The sequence below is a fragment of the Callospermophilus lateralis genome, chromosome 10, assembly GCF_048772815.1.
Source record: "Callospermophilus lateralis isolate mCalLat2 chromosome 10, mCalLat2.hap1, whole genome shotgun sequence".
NCBI classification, from domain to species: Eukaryota; Metazoa; Chordata; class Mammalia; order Rodentia; family Sciuridae; genus Callospermophilus; species Callospermophilus lateralis.
The window spans coordinates 55,158,931-55,176,645 of NC_135314.1; positions in this window are offsets into that span (position 1 = coordinate 55,158,931).

Sequence of the window (17,715 nt, forward strand, 5' to 3'; positions counted from 1 at the left end):
AACATGCAGCAGATCCTTTTTGTTTTGAAAGTAATATGATTTTTCCCTCTAGAGGTCTTGAGAGTTTTTGTTGACTTTATCTTAAATTTCACTCTAATGGATATACTTTTTTGTTTTTGTTTTGTTTTTAACATTTCCCGTTAGTGCTTTATCACCTCTCTAAATCAACAGCCTTACTTTTTTTCCTAATTGTGGAAAATTCTCAGTCATTATTTCTTTAAATATTTCTTAGTATTTGTTTTTCTCTCTCCTTCTGTGATCTCTATTACACTTCTACTTCAAAGCTTTATTATTAGTTTTTTTTTTTTTTCCTTCTCATCTCGGTCTGTTCTTAGCTCTTCCAGGGAAATTTTCATGATCTGATCTTGCATCTTACTGATTCATCCTTCAGCTATGTCTATTTTGCTGATTAATTTCAATGATGCTTAATTTCAATGGTGATTTTACCACCAGTTTGTCTTTATACTTTTTGTTCCTGTTTCATATTTCTAGTACTACATTTCATCTTGTAGGACATATTCATTATATATGTATTAAATTCATGTCTATTTGGTCCATTGAGTCTGCTTCCTTTAGCATAGACTGTTAAGCATGTGCACCTCATTTGTATCATTATTTTCCTCATGAACTCACATTACCCTGGGAGGTTTTGCTGCTTATATAATGCATACCAGGGAAAGGAAACTGAAATCCAGATCCTAAATTAGACTCCTTCTAATAAGTTTATTGAGGGTGTGATATGATGATGATGGTGGTTGGAGTGATGAGAAATACTCCAAAGAGTGGAAAGCTCCATTATTTTGGTCTAGGCTTGATCTAGCTGTGTCTTTTCTCCTAAGCTCCACTCTTTTTCAAGAACTTTCTCCCTTAGGACTGGGAAAGTGTGAGGACTGCTCAAGGGTCAAAACATTGATCTGTACCTGTTGTCAGTTGCACCCTACAGCCTGATTACAGTTGTGCCACAACATTAATCATATATTCAGTGACACTGAATGCAGTGCTCTTCTTCTAACTCATAGAAGTGATGAGGTGAGCAGTAACTCATCCAGAATGATGGTGGTTAAAGAAGAAGAAAAGGATTTTTTTCCCCAACTCATCCTTTGCCTGACCATCATCTCATCTAGGTTGATATTTTCCATATATCTATGGTATCTATTTTCTGTCTTTCCAAAGGTTTCTCCATGTTTTAAAATTATATTCTGTTAAAATTATAAAATTATAATTTTATAATTATAAAATTATATTCTGTTATCTATATGCCTATTCTGTAATATTTTCAGCATAGGTTCTGAAAGGAATCCAGAAATACATGTTTATTTGTCATCTTGTCCTCTCTACTAATATATAATGTTATCTCTGTCACTCACCAAGTTCTCTTCTACCCCTGGGTCTGATTATACTTTCTCTGGCCTGTTTCACTTATTATCTCTCTCTGCAATACCATGCTGTTTTAATTATTGCTGATTCATAACATCTTTATACCTGAGGGTTATCTCTTCAGCTTTTTCATCTTTAAAACTCTCTTGTCAAAAATGTAATGTTTTGTATAACCAATAAAAAAAGGAAAAAAATTAAAAATAAAATAATTAAATTAAATTAAAAAAAATAAAAAAATAAAACTCTCTTGTCTATAAAAGATCCTTACTCTTCTTTATGAATTCAGAGACTAGTTTGTCCATGCTGTACAAAATTCTGTGAAAATTGCTCTTGAGATTTTATTAGAATCATTTTGAATTTATAGGTTAATTTGGAAAAATGTCATCTTTATTATATTGAGATCTATAATCCATTAGTATTGTACGATGTTCCATTTACTTACCCAATAAAGACCTTGTTAAACTTTTATAGGATTTATCCCTAAGTATCTAATTGCTTTTGTTACTATGGTAAATTTTAGGACTCTCCCCTCTTCTTTTCCACAATGAGATACTGTTTTTCTTGATTATAAAATAAATACTATTGTAAAAATGTGATCATTATATAAATATATAAAGAAAATAAATCCCTCTTGAGACTGTATTTCAAAACTAACAAGTTGATTATCCTTTTAGCATTCTTTATACATACACATATGAACATACAAATATTTCTATATACATAGGGTCAATCATGCTTTCTATCCTTTTTCATCAACTCATTTTCTCTTCTCCTCCTCTTTCCATATTAGTTCCTTTATCTCACCCTAGCTCTATACCTGTAATCAATATTCAAAACCTAATGTGTGAACTTTAATCTTTTCCTCATGTCCATAAAATCCTACATAAATCCCATGTATTTATACAGACCTTGGAGGGGGGCTTATCATTGTTTTATAAAACACTGAATCATATAATTACTTTTTTGTATTTTTATTTTCTCATTTAGAAGTACCTTATAAAACTCACTCTTGATGAGTATGAGTAGGAAGTAATCTAATATGGATCTAATTTATTATTTTCAATGGTTACTTACTATTCCATGATATGGAGATATGATACACATTTATTCAACCATTTTTTAATTTGTATATAAAAGAAAGTAGAGTTTTTAAGTAGAAAGGGATTTAATCTAGGGGACTTACAAATCCTTAGTGGAGCCCAGGTAGCAGGCTCTAGACCTCCAGGTATCACGCCCACAACAATCCGTCAGAACCTGCTCACCAAGGGAACTGCTGTCTCTGTCACACCCCAGAAGCTGCTGTTTCAGCTACTAGCTCCAGAAACACATAGACGTACCTACATTATGGTGATCAAAAAGCTACCTTCAGAACCTTTGACTCCAGACCCACATGTGTCTCTCCAACATGCATTAGTACATCTGATTGGTGAATTAAATCACAGTCTAGAACCCCAGATTTGAGGGAGACCGGGAAATATGTCTTTATCTTTCCAGCTTCTGCAAAAACCAGAATCACTCACAAGAAAGGGTTAACTAGAGGAGTTTGGGTTCATTTACCAAATCTGTTACTGTGAACATTCACTTCTTTCTAGTTTGGAGTCCCCAGCACCATAGTAAACACTTTTCACAGGCCTCATGTGTCTCTACTTCTATTTTTAAGGAATAGAGTCCCAGGGGGCAGAATTGCTGGTAAGACAACTGAATAGAAAGTTGGGTAAGGGATAAAAACAATTTATGAATGAGTAGTGCCAAAAGACCCAAGAAACATATTAATATGCTTAAATTTACTGGCAATCAGGGAAATAAAATGAAAGTAACAAAAAATTAATAAAAATCACTTGATACCTATCACACTGGCAAATATAAAAAATACCCATGGTAAAATTTCTACTGATCATTATGGGACAGTGAAAGATTCAATAAAAATCTTAACTGCAAATCAAGTAAGTTTAATCCATTACTTCATAAAGATCTTTTAAAAGCAAGTTGCCATTGAAGGATGCAAAGGAAACAATTCATTATTTTGAAAATTGGCAAGTAATGGCAAGAAGCATTTATCTTGCTTTAAATATATGTGAACTGTACCATCGGTCACTATCAGAAAGTGATCTTTCTGTGTGTGTGTGTTTTACTAGGGATTGAACCCAGAGGTTCTCTACCACTGAGCAACATCCACAGTCTTTTTTTCTGGTAGTGGGGATTGAACTCAGGGGTACTTGACCACTGAGCCACATCCCCAGCCCTATTTTTTGTATTTTGTTTAGTTAGAGACAGCAACTTTCACTGAGTTGCTTAGCACCTTGCTTTTGCCAAGGCTGGCTTTGAACTCACAATCCTCCTGTCTCAGCCTACTGAGATGATGGGATTACAGGTATGCACCACAGCGCCTGTCTCCACAGTCCTTTTTATTTTTTATTTCAAGACAGGGTCTTGCTAAGTTGCTGAGACTGGTATTGAATTTGTCATCCTCCTGCCTCAGCCTCCTGAGTTCCTGGATTATAGGCATCACTACACCTGGCCAGAAAGAGATTTTGTGAGATTATAGTGACATAGACATTTTGCCAGATGTATTAATAGATTTTAACTTTGTTTATAGCATCTTTTGCCATACCAAAAAAGTTATTTGTGTATGGTCATATTTAACTGTCTTTTATAGTTCCTTGGTTCTTAGGATAGAAAGTCTTCAAACTACATGTTAAATACATAATGTCCTAGATATTTTTCTTATATTTAAAATTATTTTTATTTTTGTGTAAACCTTTAATTCATCAGCATTTATTTTTCAATTTACCATAAGATTAAATCCGCCACTTTTCTTTCAGCTGGGCAGCCGGTTGTGTCTAGATGCTTTTTAAAAATAATAATTTTCCCATTGAATTATCACTATGGCACACAAACATTTCTAATTTCCAATATAATTATAATTGTTTATTTTGTTCCACAAATATATTTTATATTTCCTTATCAGTATCATGTTGATTTAAATTCACAAGCTTTAGAGTATGACAGATATTTTAGTAAGCCCCCCTCTTCGTTTGTTCTGTCTCTCTCCCTTACATTTCTTTTTATTAGCTACACATGACATTACAATGATCTTGGCAATTCATACATTTGAATCAATTGGGGTATCTCTCCCTTACATTTTAAAATAGTTTTTACTAGCTATTCTTTGTGTTCTTTCTCTTTATGAACTCCAGAATCATTTAATTCCAAGAAAAATCCAACTGAAATTCTAATTAGAACTTGCATTAAACTTATATATTAAGATGTCTAGAATTAAGTTTTACATTAAGTCTTTTCTTCTTCCAGGAGCATGGTAGTATGACTTTCAATTTATTCAAATACTATCTTATGTCTTTTAATATTTTTTTCCAAATTTTAAAAAATATAGATCCTCTATTTTGTTAAATTTATTTATTTATTTATTTATAAGTACTTAGAATTCTTGTCACTATAGTATTCTGAATAGATTTTTATTAACAACAAATGATTATGAAAGCATAAAAAAGAACTTTCCAGACAGGTTGTCCAGTCACTGGAATTCATAACTTACTGGAATATATATCTCTTATATTACTAGGAAGGAAAGGTGGATATGTATCTTTATAAGACCGTTTTAGTATGGTCTTGCTGAGAGGTAGGGGGAAGGACAAGATGAGCTCTGGAAAACCTATAAAGAAGAGGAATCTGAACATTACTGTTTAAGCCAACTTCCTAAAGTCAGGACTCATGAAGATTCTTGACCTAACTAGCCAGTTTTTCCAATGGGCACATGGATATATAGGAAACCATTATAAAGCATGCAGACATAATTCAGAGCAAACATTTCCCAAAGAAGAATTTCTTTCTATTTTTTCTCTCTGTCTCTTAAAAACTCTATTTTGTTGCCTGGAACAGTGTTGTATACCTATAATCCTAGTTACCCAGGAGGCTGAGGCAGGAGGATCACTGAGTTTGAGGCCAGTTTAGGTAATTTAGAGAGACCCTGTCTCAAAAAAAAAAAAAAAAAAAAAAAAAAAAAAAAAAAAAAAAAGCTGGAAATGTGCTTCAGTGGTAGAGTACCTCTGGGTTCAATCTCCATTACAGCCCCTAGTCAAAAATAAAAGGAAAAAATAAATTCTGTTGTTATGAAATCATTTGTGTCCTTTTTATTTTTGCAGTTAGAGTTTTCCAGAGTGATAGAACTAATAGGACATAGAAATAGATATTTAAGGAGAGGTGGGTTATTAGGGGAATTGGCTTACATAATTATACAGACTAGGTCCCATAACAGGCAAGCTAGAGACCATGGCATTTCAATAGTACAGTTCAGTCCAAGTCTGAAGCCTTCAGAACCAGGGAAGCTGATGGTGAAATTCTCAGTGTGAGACCAAAGTCCTGAAAACCTGGTATTTTCTGATATAAGCCCTAGAGTTCAAAAGCCAGAAAGCCTAGAGATCTAATGTCCAAGGACATGAGGACAGTCTCTCAGTCCCAAGACAAAGAGAAGAAATAACTTTTTCTGCCTTTTTGTTTGTTTGTTTGTTGTTGTTCTATTGGGCTCCCCATCTGATTGAAAGGTAGCTGCACACACTGAGGGGAATCCTCATTCAGACCACCAACTCACATGCCAGTCTCTTTTGGAAACTCCCTTACAGACACATCCAGAAGTAATGCTTTAACAGTTCTCTGGGTATTCTTTAATCCAGTCAAATTGACATCTAAAAGTAACCATCACAGCATTTAATACTTTAAAAAATATATTTCCACAGATATTATAGAAAATACTCACTTTGTGTCAAGCTCTCTAGTTATTGCTAATATAGAAAACACAGACCCAGTCTTTGTCCTCAGATGCTTGCTTTCTATTTGAGAATACACACACAGCTTACTCAGCACACATTATTGGAGCCAAAGGAGAGGCATCTCAATAAGACGGGTGGGGTTTGGTTAGTGTCACAGAGAAAGGGTCATCAGTGAGTCCTGAACTAGCAGGGCATGTTCAGGAAGTGGTGAGAAGCTAGAGCTCATGTTATGATGTATAGCTAGAGAACAGCCCAGAAACCAGATTAGGAGTTTGGTCAGCTGATGCTTACAGAGGAGACTTGGGTTAACAGATGTTGAGGAAAATCATGCTGTCACTAAGTAGTGTAGATTATGGATTAGAGGGGCAAGATTGATAGCAGGATACCTACGTGGAAGGCTACCACAATAGCCTAAGGGACAGCTAAGGCAAGTGGTAGTGAGAACTGAGAAGAGGAATTTGCCATCCATGCAGGTAGAAAATTTGACAGGCAATGGGAATGAGGCAACCTGGGCAGCTGGATGGGTGTCAGTATTGTTAACCTGGGAGCCAGGAGCATGAGCAAGTTTAATGGGGACAAGAGGAAAAGGGCACTATTGAATGTGAATTGCACGTGAAAAAGTCCAGTAGCTGGGTGGGGTTCTGGGGCTCAGAAGGCAAAGAGACTAGAGATGTCCAAGGACATGAGGAGAGTCAGTCACTGGCGGCAGCCAAAGAGCTGAAGCCATGTGAGTAGCTAAGGAAGGCTAGGAAAGGTACAGAACCAAGGGTGGAGTTCTCAAGGGTTAGTTTCTCTCACATTCCAACAGTAATTATCAAGGACGACTTAACTAACAGAGAAATGCTTTCACAACAGAACCAGATTTGTACCTCTGATGCGGTTTTAAATTTAGAATCTAAACTGATTAAGCAATCAACATGTCTTAAAGTCAGAGAAATTAGTAAATGCATACTGTTTATATTTATAGTCAACTATTAAAATAATTTCTGAATTCATTAATAAACAATTATAAAAGTCAGTTTTTTTAAAAGTGAATGAAAATTTATGGAATATTCACAAGTGCTATGGGTTCACTTCCCACCTCATCAGGATCCACCAAGTGCAGATAATCTGTATTACCCACTCCATTCACCTATGAGATTCCTTGGTTTGTTCACTCCACTCACTTAGGTTTATACCACTTCTCCTGCTGCTATGCATGGCCCTCCCTGACTGGGGCCTTGTCTTAGTTCAGGGTCTCTCTAATCTGGCACTGAATGAAAACCACATAGGTAGTGGTTATCAAAAAAGAGATAGCACAGAAAAATGGAAAGTATTTTACTCTACTGGGAGTCACAGCATTGAGTTTGGCATGGCATGATTTAGGACTGATACTCCTAAACAATACTACTCACTATTTGTAAAAAATTTGGATATACCATGCACCCTGCTGATATTCTTTGCAGTGTATCTTCTCTTTCAGGCCTCAAAACAACCCTACAAAGTAGGTTGAGGTACCCTCCACTTTCTCTACTGTCAAGGAATTGTTATTTTTCCCCATAGGTGATATTATCTAACTATAGATTCTCATTATGCAGAAAATTAAGTTTACAGAATTTATGTAAATCATAGGTCTTATATAAAAAACACCCCAATTTGCTTTATACAACAGGTTTCTCAGTCATGATTCACATATGCTCAACTTTGTAAATGTCATTTTTGCTGTGCTGTGTTTTCAAAGAATGTCCTCTCTCCTGCCTAGATAGCCATCACTTTTCTAAAACAAATGTCTACATGGCACGGTGCTAGCGGATTGGTGAGGGGGGCAAAGAGAGAATGTGCAGGTTATCAGAAGTAGAATAAAAGGGGGAAGGAAGATAGAATATAAAATAATAGAATGTAATAACTTGAGTTCTTTTTTTTTTTTTTTTTACATTTAAACTGTTGCTGATATTATTGCACTATTTAAAACAGTGGATTTAAATTTTCTGCAAAGTCTTACATGCAGGCCTAATACATGAAACAGAGAAAAGCAGAGTTGTTCTGAACCAGCTAGGAGCAGAGGACCAGACTCCTGGTGCCAGTCTTGACTCCATCCACCTCAGTCACTTGCTTGGAATCCTGGGGTTGGAAACTGTCAAGACTATTAGTGTCTTACCAACAGGATCCTGGAGAACCAGTGAAGAGGCTCCTTCTGACCAAAACTGGGAACTAGAAATAGGTTTAATATGAGCTTTAATTGGGGTTAGAATTGTAGAAGATTGAAGTCCTTCAAATATATTTAAATTTAGCCTGGTGCAGTGGTACACGCCTGAATTCCAGCAATAGGGAGAGGCAGGAGGATCACAAGTTCAAGATTAGTCTCAGCTAGGGGAGACACTGACTCAAAAATAAAAATTAAAGGGTCTGGGGATGCAGCTAAGTTGTAAAACACCCTTGGGTTCAATTCCCAGTACCAAAAATAAATTTAAAAATATTTAAATTTAGCTTTGAATTGGGTGGGAAGTTCTGCTCTTAACTTCTGAGAGCCCCTTCTTCTCCTTCTCTTTGACTCACCTACATCTGGATGCCTCTCAAGTAAGTAGATTTATATCATTCTTGCATATTAAAATTTTAATAGTAATTGCATATTAAACACTGTGTAAATGAATTACTTGCAGTATCTCATTAAACCCTCCTATTCCTTCGAGGCATTTAGATCATCCCTATCTTAGAGATAAGAAAATCTAATTGGAGATGTTAAGTAATCTGCCCAAAATTTTCCAGCTAGGAAGTAAGGGTGTAGGGTCTTCATTTTCAGAGTCGTCATTTTTAAGAACTATGTTATCTTGTCTACATAATTTTGTTTTCTTAATTGAACAATACTGCATGCATTATTTTTCCTTTCTCTCTCACACTCTCCCACTGAACCCAGGGCCTTGAATATTTTAGGCAAGTGCTCTACCACTGAGCTACACCCTCAGCTCTTCCGAGTGGCTGGGGTTACCATGTAACATTTCTAATTTTGAAATTGATCAAATTGAGTCTTTCACATACTTTGTCCTCGAATTGTATCTCTTTGAGGAAGTCTTACTTAGTCCTTGGTCCATTTTTGTTGCTGATAGGAAAGAAAAGAAATTAATTTCAAGTTTACGCTACATAGTTTTCTCTTTTGTCCTATATTTACTGATTCTCCAGGGTAAAATACAGAAATAAAAATTAAAACCCATAAAGCCCGCTTCCTAGTCTCTGGAGGGCAGGGAGGGCCGGGGGCAGACCCACCCGAGTCCAGCGCTGAATTGTGCTGGGGTCCTCCGCTCTGGAATCCGATGCAGAGCGCGGGTGGGCGTAACGGGAGGGCGGCAGGTCCACTCCCCGAGCGCCATGCAAATGACATGCAAATCAGCGCGTGTGAGTTTCAGCCGGCAGTTTGAGTCTAGACCCGAAGCGCCGCGCTCTTGCTTGCTAGAGCGTCTCCGCGTCTTCGCGCTGGGCGACTTGCTTTCTCGCCGGGTCCCCCAGTCCCGCCCCGCCTCGCGGGGTCGGCAGTCCGAGCACAGACAGCACGGATCCCGCGCTGTGCGCCCGCAGCTGGTGCGCCCGCCAAGCGCTGGTGCCTCGCTTGCTGTTCGCCTCGGCTGCGCGGGTGAGTGATCCTGCCCAGTGCTTTGTCCTGGCGAGGCCCCTGGGAGTCATAACCTAGGGGCAGGATTGGGGTGAGGGCAGAGACCCTCCAAAAGCCGAGGGCCCTACTCTCCGACTTCCCTATTTGAGAGGGCCTCCTAGGTTCGGCGAGGAGTTGGCGGCGTGAGGGGAAGACTTAAGTGACACTAAGCAGCCTGGTTTTCTCTGGGGGAGGTAAGGTACTTGGAGACTGCGATGTGACAGTCTGTATAGGAATTATCCAAAGGGGGTGAATTTGTTTTGAAGGGTACAAATCGCCGCTAACATTAAGGAGGAGAAGCGGGCTCTTCTCCCTGTCCCCTGCCCCTTGCAGGAAGACCCAGCGACGGCCACAAGGACGGGATGCCACGTGAAGGTCCTCCCTGCCCAAATGTGATGAGGACGGATAGGGCAGCAAAGGCTGTTGGTCCGTGGTTGCCAGGATCTGGAGGTCCTGGGCGAAACTGGGACGTGTACTTTGTGGTCTTGCTCTCTTACTCCTTACTCCTCACGCAAGCCTCTGGCCGCACTCTGCCTTCTTTGCTTTAGCCAGGGTGCCAGTGTTGCGGGAGGGACCTTGTTCGCAGATCATTGCAGTTGGAGAGTTGTGGTTAAAAGTAATTCTCCAGAGGTGTGAGCCCTTTTAGACCCAAAAGACTGAATTTCTAGGATTGGTATTGCAGATGTGAAGATGGACTGTCATGGACAGGGTTTCTAGAACTTTTTTAAAAATTGGGATGGGAGACACTTGCTGTATCATAAAGGAGAAAGACCTGGATCCGTGTGTGTGTGTGTGTGTGTGTGTGTGTGTGTGTGTAACTGGGAATTGAACCCAGGGCCTCACATGCTAGGCAATTGCTCTACCTCTGTGCTATATCCCTAGTTCTTCATTGGGGTATTGAGGAATAAAATCAGCTATTGTGCTTCAAGAAGCAGGGCAGAGCACTGGTACACCTGGACAGTGGGCATGGTGCCAGGATTCAGGGCACTGGCTTTCACCATCCTTCCCTTCCCCAAATGCTAGGAGCAGAGTATGTGTTGCCCCATCCAGCCCCCAGAGCCTACTGGAGAGCCGCTTTCTCCTTCCAAGTGGGGCTGTGTTCTCTGTCCTGGTGGAATCATTTTTCCCCCCAAACCACACAACTTGTCAAAATTATTTCCAAATGAGGAGCTTGAGATGACCACAAAGGGACACTCTCCCCTTACCACACACACGTGAAAGCATTAGGTATCCACAATGCAAATTTCAGGGGGAAGTCTAGGTGCTTCTGATAACCTTATTGGGTTCCTAAAAAACATTTTGAGTTCTATTAGAATCATTTTTGTTTTGATTACTTTTTTCACTTCCCCTCTACTACCTCTTTTCTTTTCTCTTAAATTCTTTCCCTTCTTTCTCTTGTGTGGTCATTTTTGTCTCTTTACTTGCCCTCCACACAGCAGGGAATGTGGAGGGTGATGCTGTTGGCATCACTGTGCCCTAGTCCAGCATGAGATATTCCTTCCTGTGCCAGGGTGAGGTTGCCTTGAGCCAAGCAGGTAGGAGTCTGCCTGAGCAGTTGGTTCTGGGTGGGGAGTGGTTGGACTCAGGACACTAGGAACATCTTTTCCCCAAGACAGATAGGTCTATCCCCTCATTCACAGACGACATAAAATGATGCTGCTTGTTTTAGAGTTTTTTGTTGCAGTGACCAAAATACATGACAAGAACAATTAGAGGAGAAAAAGCTTATTTGGGGTGGTTTCAGAGGTCTCAGTCCATGGACAGCTGACTTCATGGCTCTGGGTTCAGTGAGAGGCAGGCAGTACATCAGGGAAGAAGGGACCAGTGGAAGAAAGCTGCTTACCTCATGGTGGGTTCAGGAAGCAGTGAGAGTGAGAGGAAGGGAAAGGGACGGCAGGGAAAATGTACCCTTCCAGGGAATGCTCCCAGTGACCCACCTCCTCCAGTCAAGACCCATCTGCCTACAGTGACCAACCAGTCAGTCCATTCAACTGAGGATGGATTAGTTAGGTTATAGCTCTCATAATCCAGTCATTTCATCTCTGAATATTCCTGCACTAACATGGGAGTTTTTGAGGGACACCTCGTATCTAAACTATATACCACCAGGCATGAGCTTAGAGATCAGTCTCCCTGTGATGAAGGATTTGTGCTAGTCCATTGTCCTTTGTTCAGTTTCTTTTGTGCAGTAACTGGCTAGCTGAGGAGGAGGGTGGCCAGAGCCTTGGAGTAACTTTATTTGTGTGAGGTTTGCTGAACCCTTCAGGATTAGACAGTTTCTCTAGGGACTGGATTTTAGGGGATTAAATATTGAGCAGACAAGGCCCTTGGGAAGTTCCTGATCTAACTGGTAAGGTCAGGAGACCACCTGCTCCCTGGAACACAGTAAATAGGTGGAGTCACTATAGATCAGGGGGATCCTGACTGGCAGGTAGATGGGGAGGACTCTTCTGAGGTTTGTTAGAGAAGATGGCTAGCTCCAGGTGGTGCAGAGTGGAGCAAGGCCTTTGCAGGGCTCATGGTAGGGAAAAGGTCTTGGTCCTGGATGAGTAGATCTTCTCCAACCTTGGACATGAATTGTGAATAGAATGGGTCACCCTGGACTCACTGTCTATTAAAATGACTCATTGCTTTGTTTCTCAAAATACAGGATGAACAGCTGGGTGCAATGACACATGCCTGTAGTCCTAGCTATTCATGAGACTGAGGCAAGAGGATTACTTGTGCCCAAGAGTTTGAGACCAGCCTGGACAACATAGTGAGAACTCATCTCAACAATAACAACAACAACAATAAAATATATACATAATGTAAACATAAATACATATACATATTTTTGATGAATCTAGAGTCTGTGAAATCCAACTCATTGACTTTGTGTGTCTTTGCCTTTTAAGGTTCATAAGGTAGGAATTTGGGAATGCAGCCATGCTTGGAGGTAGATGTCCAGAGTCCCTGTGAATATGGGTCTCCGTCAGTATCTTTCTGAGACCAAAGCTTGATATTTGGGAACTATTTCCTAAGGCCACTTGGAAGCCCAGCTATCCCTGCCCGAACTGAAACCAAACACAGGTTGGGAGTTTATTCATTCTTAAAAGCTTCCCATCTTATTTTTTCTGCAAATGTACTGAGATTTAGAGAACAACCCTTTAAAAGTAATCTTTCCCATCAGAAGACATTGTCCTGAGTATGGAGTCATTTTCCTCTGGCCAAAAAATGGTACATGCAGAGGATGCAAGGCAGGGGGTTGGGAAATCTGTACAAGGCTTAGGTTCAAGTTAGGTCTGTTTGGTAGCATAGAGGCACAGAATCAAGGACCTACTGAGCAGTAATCCAGGATGAGGACAGCAGTGCCACAGTGATGAGCTCCCATGCCATGTGCTTTCTGTCCCTTTCCTTTGGTCACACAGGCATGAAGTGGGGTGCTGGGCAGCAGCTTGCTGCATGAGCCAGGCCTCTCCCTCCTGTACCATTCTGCAGTTAAATTCTATTTATTCTTTCTTGAGTTTTGGCTGCACATTTTCTGTTTGTTTAGACCTAACAGGTTGAGCAAATGCAGTTCTCCTTACATACTCAGGGTGGATAGACCTCAACATGAGTCTCTCTAGACCATCAGATGCATCTCTTCTGCCTTGGTGTGTGTACATGGGATGCCAGGGCTGCAGCCCTTGTGGAAATTTGCAGGGACATCCAGGCCAGGGGGGCTGGGACAGCAGCAAGGCCAGCAAGAATTGTTCCCTGTTTGAAGCTCAGGGACTGGGGGAGGCTAGACTTCCAGATGCTCACATGACCTTCTTTTCACTGCCATCCTGCTCACTGTTCCTGGGCGTTTGAGGGTGAATGCTCACAATGGGCACCCCACTAGGGAGCTGTGGGCATTTTTGTCTTTATTCTACTTCTCAAATTTCCCAGTGTTGTCCCATCCCCCACTGGTACCTCTGCGCCCTCCCCTTCTGCCCACCCCTGCTCCTCCCCTGGGTCTTGAGAGCAGGGCCCTCTGGAGACAGAAAACCCCTCAGGGACAAAAGAAAGGGGATGAGGAGAGGATTTTCTATTCTTTCAGATCTGCTTTTTGATGTTTTTTCCTGGCTCTGGGCCCTCAGATCTGATGTTAATATGTTAATCCAGGACCTCATAAGTTATTTCTTATAATCCTTTAGGAATCAAATGCCTACAGTTTGGGGCTTTCATAATTAAGAATGTGTTTATCTTTTTTTGCTTTCAGAGATTGAGGATTTCTGGGACAAAGTAGTTCTTTAGATCCCAGGCAGAAGGAAGCAGCAGGGTAGAGGTGAATTTTAGTGTCAAGCTTGGATTCAGATCTACCCTTTTCACTTGCTGGCTAGGTGTTCTTGGGTGTGGTCTTTATCCTTTGATAGCTGATATCACTTTCCTCATCTGACTAGGGGAGTAATTATTAAAATTAGATGAACATTAATATAAAAAAAAGCACAAAATAAGAAATAGCTAGCTATTACTATATGCATTGGGTGCTCTCCATGTCTATGGAATGACCTGTAAATAAGTCAACAAACATAATTAGGTACCTACTGTTCATCTACCTCTGTAGAGAATTCTAAAACAAAGGTCTTATGCCCAAGAGACCTTGAGTCTATATGGGGAAGCAGCTAACATGTATGAAGTAATTAGGAAACAGGGACAACACATAATTTCCAAGTTCTGTGGTACAGACTCAATTAAGAGAATTAAAGGGTAGCAAGAAACTTAGGGGCTGGAGTGACGGGGGACTGCCTCAAAGAAAGGGAGGGTGGGCATTGGTCAGGACAGAGGAGGGCAGAACACTTTGCTACAACAGTGTCCAAAGGTTCTCAGCCCCTCCTGTGCTGGAGCCTGGTGCTACACCTTTGACCCTGTGGCACTTCCATCATGTGTATCTGCTTGTTCTGAGATTTATTTTGGTGGTGGTTTTCATTTCTGGGTTTGTTTTCTCTCTGCTGCCCAGAATATTTCTGGAATGGATTTGTTTTAATTTTATGCTGAATCAAAATAATGAGAAGCAATTCTATGGCCAGAATGAAAGTTCAGTCCCATATAAGATTTTTGGGATTCTGGGAGTCTTGTGGCTCATTTATTATACCTCACTTTCTGGTTGTGGAATCACAGGGCATTAGGACCGGAGGAGGTAGGTTCACATTACCATTGCATTGGATGGGGAAGGAAACTCTAACCTAAGAAGGTGCATGATAGAGTCAATCAACCTGAATTCTATCTGTATATCCTGGTGGAAGATAGCAACCAGGCGGAAGGTGAAGGATAGAGGAATGGATACAGATGGGATCCATCATGTGCTTCACCTGACTTTCTAGAGTCCTTAAAGGCTGTCTGTCCTCTCTTAGACTGAGGGTGTTGTGAGATGTTTTCCTTTTCTTTTTCTGGCTCCACTCTGTGATCACTGCCCTTTCTCTACCTCCAGGACCCTTGGATATCTAGTGTCTGATCACACATTCTATCCCACTGTTAAGTTCCAGCCTACATCCCCGCCCCTATCCCACCGCAGTTTTTACAGACTCAAAACCTGTGGTTGATATAATGGGGCCAGCATTGTCCCTGGAATGCACAGACATTTTCACCCTGACGAACAGTCTGGCAGACCCTGCCAACCCTGGCAGGAGTGCTGATCTCGTTCGTTAGGGCTAAACTACATGGAATTCTTCCTATGCTGTGTGAAAAACTAGGAAAAGGCCCTAGGTTTGAACCCAAGCTCTGGCACTGTCCCCTGCTGCATGATTTCGTCTCTCCAGGTCTTTGCTTGTGCATCTGCAGGTGGATAGTGGAGTCGCTCTGTATTTACCTGGAGAAGCTATGGGCAAAAGAAGGAACCTTCATTTGCAATGGAGCTCTAAGGTGTAATGTCCACTAGGCTGTGAGCTCCTGGCTATGGTTCACCTTTGTGTCCTCACACAGAGCCATTATAGGTGCTCGATTCATCTAGGTTATTGAACAGGTGAATGGGGTAAATGGAGGTAAATGGGGTAAATGCAAAAAAAAAAAAAAAAAAAAAAGATTTGAAGAGTTTTGCTTTCTGCTGTTCCATGAGAAAGCGCTGCTCATTTACCTCACTTCCTCGGTTATGTCTTACCTAGGGCTAGGTATAACCTCATATCACTTTTTTCCTGAGCTTTTGCATCTTTTCAGCTAAGTATCATCTCTGATCATAGAACATAGCTAAAATTAATCTGTTCCTAATCTTTTCCATTATCCCATTATCCAGGTTTAAGTTTCCATTTGTTATTTTCCTGTGTGTGTCCAGAGATCATTTCCTTGAGGAAATTAGCATGGTGAGGAGGAGGCAGCAGGTTGTTGGAATGTGTCTGTAGGAACATGGTCCTCACTTGCAGTTTGCCTTTGATTACTACCAAAAGCTGTGTTGTTTCAGCAGTGACTTGTGGTGGGCATGGTGCAGTTAATACAGTCGCTGCTGGTAGGTAGCACCCAATGGAGTTCCAACCTGTGGTGTTTCAGGCTGCTTGTTGCAGCTGCCCAGAGACTCAGATCCTCCCCTGTGGGTATTGTTTATCCCAAAGAAACCCTGGGCTTTACTTCATATTGTTGTTCTTCCTGACAGACCTTCACTAGCTTACACTTGGACTATTAACCATGACCTGTCAAGTGTACTCATTGTACACTTGATTGCTTTGTTCATCTTAGAGGATAGGCTGTGTCACTCCACCTTCAAAAACCTCTGGTGGCTCTTTCTCACAGAAGAACTTAACCTGAACTTCAGGGGGCTTCATAATCTGATTCCAAGGCCAGTCTCATAGCAGTCTCCCCGACACTGCTGGGTCCCACAGCAACAAGATCTGTCCCTCACCCAGTTTATACTGTCCTGTCTCTTTGACTTTGACTATGAGTTCATTCTCTCCTGGATTATTAATCACTTGCCTCTTTGACAAGTTCTATCCTTTGATGTTTGCAGGGAATGAGTTGGGTACCAAATCATCTGTCAGGCACTCCCCCAAATGGAGGCTGCCTCTGACCTCCTCATTCTGAAATTCTGCAGCAATTAGTCCCTGTAAAATTCTTCTTAAGGTGATAAATCAAATATTATTATAAAACGTTAACTTTTATTTAAGTTTTTATGCTAAAATTTATATTTATAATTACATTGAGAAAACTTCTAGGGGGGGCATGCCAAATGCCTTTATTTCCTCATAGTAGTGGTTCTAGAAATGACTGGTAACAAAATCCCTGTAGTATCCTTGTTTGAAAAATAATCCTTGCCTTCCGAGTCCTCACCTGGTCTACATCAGTGGAGTCAGGGAGTCTCTGGTTTTACAGTCATCCCCAGGTGACTCAGAGGGCAGCCAAAGTTGGGAATCAATTGATTTTTTTTTACTATGTAATTATTTCTTTGATTTGTGTATCAGGAATGATTCTTCAAAGTTAAGAAACTAATCAGTTTAGCTGAAGAGGAAAAAATTAGTTGAAATCCCCATGTTTTCTTGGTTCCAAATTACCACAGGCTGAAAGAGTCATATGACTTTATAGTTTTCGAGGAAACACACTTCTTTTTAGTTTACACAACTTAAGAAAATTTTCTAAATTGTAACATGCCTTTATTCATAATGTTATATACCAGTTTCTTCATCATTGTTACAACCAGAATATAAAGATCCTTCTAAACTGTGTTTATTTGTCAGAGTTACACATGATTGCAAAACAAAATGCCTTTTTTTATAATCTGTGCTGGGGATTTTTGAATGTTGACCCATCCTTGCATTCCTGAGATACATTTGCTCATGATGTGTAGTTAAAAAAAAGAACACTGCTGGCTTTGATTTTCTAATATTTTGTCTGGGTTTTTTGCATCTATAGTCCAAAGTAAGATCAAACTATTATCTTTGTTTTCCTTGGCTAATTTTGTATGTGCCCATGAGTTTGACATTTTTAGCTCCTTTAGAACTGAGAGAA